The sequence below is a fragment of the Oncorhynchus clarkii genome, chromosome 19 (genome assembly GCF_045791955.1).
Source record: "Oncorhynchus clarkii lewisi isolate Uvic-CL-2024 chromosome 19, UVic_Ocla_1.0, whole genome shotgun sequence".
Lineage (NCBI taxonomy): Eukaryota > Metazoa > Chordata > Actinopteri > Salmoniformes > Salmonidae > Oncorhynchus > Oncorhynchus clarkii.
Window position 1 is genome coordinate 32,596,462 of NC_092165.1, and position 3,476 is coordinate 32,599,937.

The following is a 3,476-nucleotide window of genomic DNA, read 5'->3' on the forward strand; positions in this document are numbered from 1 at the left end:
TGTCTTGATCACATTGAGGGAGAGGTTGTTGTCCTTGCACCACATGGCCAGGTCTCTGACCACCTCCCTATAGGCTGTCTCGTCATTGTCGGTGATCAGGCCTACCACTGTTGAGTCAACGGCGAACTTAATGATGGTATTTGAGTCGGGCCTGGCCGTGCAGTCATGAGCGCAGCCTGAGGGGCCCGTGTTGAGGATCAGTGTGGCGGATGTGTTGTTACCTACACTTACCACCTGGGGACGGCCCGTCAGGAAGTCCAGGATCCAGTTGCAGCTGGAGGTGTTTAGTCCCAGGGACCTTAGCTTATTGATGAGCTTTGAGGGCACTATGGTGTTGAACGCTGAGCTGTAGTCAATGAATAGCATTCTCACATAGGTGTTCCTTTTGTCCAGGTGGGAAAGGGCAGTGTGGAGTGCAATTGAAATTGCATCATCTGTGGATCTGTTGGGGCGGTGTGAAAATTGGAGTGGGTCTAGGGTTTGACCAGCCTTTCAAAGCACTTAATGGCTACATACGAGTGCTACGGGTTGGTCGTCATTTAGAAAGGTTACCTTAGTGTTCTTGGGCACTGGCACTATGGTGGTTTGCTTAAAACATGTTGGTATTACAAACTCGGACAGGGAGAGGTTGAAAATGTCAGTGAAGACACTTGCCAGTTGGTCAGCGCATGCTCACGGTACACGTCTGGTAATCCATCTGGCCCTGCGGCCTTGTGAATGTTGACCTGTTTAAAGGTCTTACTCACATCGACTGCAGAGAGCATGATCACACAATCTTCCGGAACAGCTGGTACTCTCATGCATGTTTCAGTGTCATTTGCCTTGAAGCGAGCATAGAAGTAGTTTAGATTGTCTGGTAGGTTTGTGTCACTGGGCAGCTCTAGGCTGTGCTTCCCTTTGTAGTCTGTAATGGTTTACAAGCCCTGCCACATCCGACGAGCGTCAGAGCCGTGTAGTACGATTAAATCTTAGGCCTCTATTGACGCTTTGCCTGTTTGATGGTTCGTCGGAGGGTATAGTGGGATTTCTTATAAGCTTCCGGGTTAGTCACTCTCCTCAAAAGCGGCAGCTCTAGCCTTTAGCTCAGCGCAGATGCTGCCTGTAATCCATGGCTTCTGGTTGGGGTATGTACGTACGGTCACTGTGGGGACGACGTCATCGATACACTTATTGATGAAGCCAATGACTGATGTGGTGTACTCCTCAATGCCATCGGAGGAATCCCGGAACATATTCCAGTGTGTGCTAGCAAAACAGTCCTGTAGCTTAGCATCTGCTTCATTTGACCACTTTTTTTATTGATCGAATCACTGGTGCTTCCTGCTTTAATTTTTGCTTGTAAGCTGGAATCATAGATAGAATTATGGTCATATTTTCCAAATGGAGGGTGAGGGAGAGCTTTGTATGGGTCTGTGTGTGGAGTAAAGGTGGTCCAGAGTTTTTTTTCCCTCTGGTTGCACATTTAACATGCTGACAGAAATTTGGTAGAACGGATTTAAGATTCCCTGCAATTAAAGTCCCCGGCTACTAGGAGCGCTGCCTCTGGGTGAGCTTTTTTCTTGTATGCGTATGGTAGAATACAGCTCATACAATGCTGTCTTAGTGCCAGCCTCTGACTGTGGTGGTTTGTAAACAGCTATGGAAAACGCAGATGAAAACTCTCTAGGTAGGTAGTGTGTTCTACAGTTTATCATGAGATACTCTACCTCAGGCGAGCAACAGCTCGAGACTTCCTTAGATCTCTGCACCAGCTGTTGTTTACAAAAATACATTGTCTTCTACCCCTTGTCTTACCAGACGCCGCTGTGCTATCCTGCGGGTATAGTGTGTAACCAGCCAGCTGTATGAAGATAGTGTAGTTGTTCAGCCCCGAGTCCGGGAAGAATGTTACAGTTTTTAATGTCCCGTTGGTAGTTTAATCTTAATCTCTTAGCTCAAGGTAAGGGACATTTAGCTTTCTAACATTCTAATTTATAAACTGATAATGAGCTCCAAACACAAATGAAAGCATGATGTTAGCATGAAATGTATCATCCCTTGGTGTAACAATCAATAAAAACGTATGCACTGATCCACCGGGGGCTCTGCCGCCTCAGCCATATTGTCAATCTATAATCAATACTTCCACACTCCTATTTATAGAGTTTATATCTAGTGATCTTGACAATGTCTTGATCATGAGAAAATTATCTGGGATCTCGAAAAAACAAATGTTGTTATGTCTTGATCATGAGATAAATAAGTTGTGATCTCAACATAACGAGGGATTCAATTTTTTTGTTTGCTACTGGGTTGGATCAGAATATATACAGTCGTGGCCAAAAGTTTTGAGAATGACACAAATATGAATTTTCACAATGTCTGCTGCCTCAGTTTGTATGATGGCAATTTGCATATACTCCAGATTGTTATGAAGAGTGATCAGATGAATTGCAATTAATTGCAAAGTCCCTCTTTGTCATGGGACAGACTGAGGGACAGATTGATATTCGGCAAAAGGTACAGGAATTGGACTGCTGAGGACTGGGGTAAAGTCATTTTCTCTGATGAATCCCCTTTCCGATTGTTTGGGGCATCCGGAAAAAAGCTTGTCCGGAGAAGACGAGGTGAGCGCTACCATCAGTCCTGTGTCAGGTCAACAGTAAAGCATCCTGAGACCTTTCATGTGTGGGGTTGTTTCTCAGCAAAGGGAGTGGGCTCACTCACAATTTTGCCTGAGAACACACCCATGAATAAAGAATGGTAACACATCCTCTGAGAGCAACTTCTACCAACCATCCAGGAACAGTTTGCTGACAAACAATGCCTTTTCCAGCATGATGGAGCACCTTGCCATAAGGCAAAAGTGATAACTAAGTGGCTTGGGGAAAAAAACATAGATTTTTTTGGGTCCATGGCCAGGAAACTCCCCAGACCTTAATCCCATTGAGAACTTTTGGTCAACCCTCAAGAGGCGGGTGGACAAACAAAAACCCACAAATTCTGACAAACTCCAAGTATTGATTATGCAAGAATGGGCTGCCATCAGTCAGGATGTGGCCCAGAAGTTAATTGACAGCATGCTAGGGCGGATTGCAGAGGTCTTGAAAAAGAAGGGTCAACACTGCAAATATTGACTCTGCATCAACTTCATGTAATTGTCAATAAAAGCCTTTGACACTTATGAAATGCTTGTAATTATAGTTCAGTATTCCATAGTAACATCTGACAAAAATATCTAAAGACACTGAAGCAGCAAACTTTGTAGAAATTAATATTTGTGTCATTCTCAAAACCTTTGGCCACAACTTTACAGTTTACCTGTGGTTATTTTGTCTACTTATTTCTTCCCAGGAACCTCAACCCTGTTTTTCACAGTCTGGTACAACCTGTGGCACAATATGTTGAAGGAAATGGGTTGAAAGTGTCTGTATCGATTTATTATCCTGAAATGTCAACTTTGGCACTTCAATCGATGTTTCTGCGCTCGATTATTC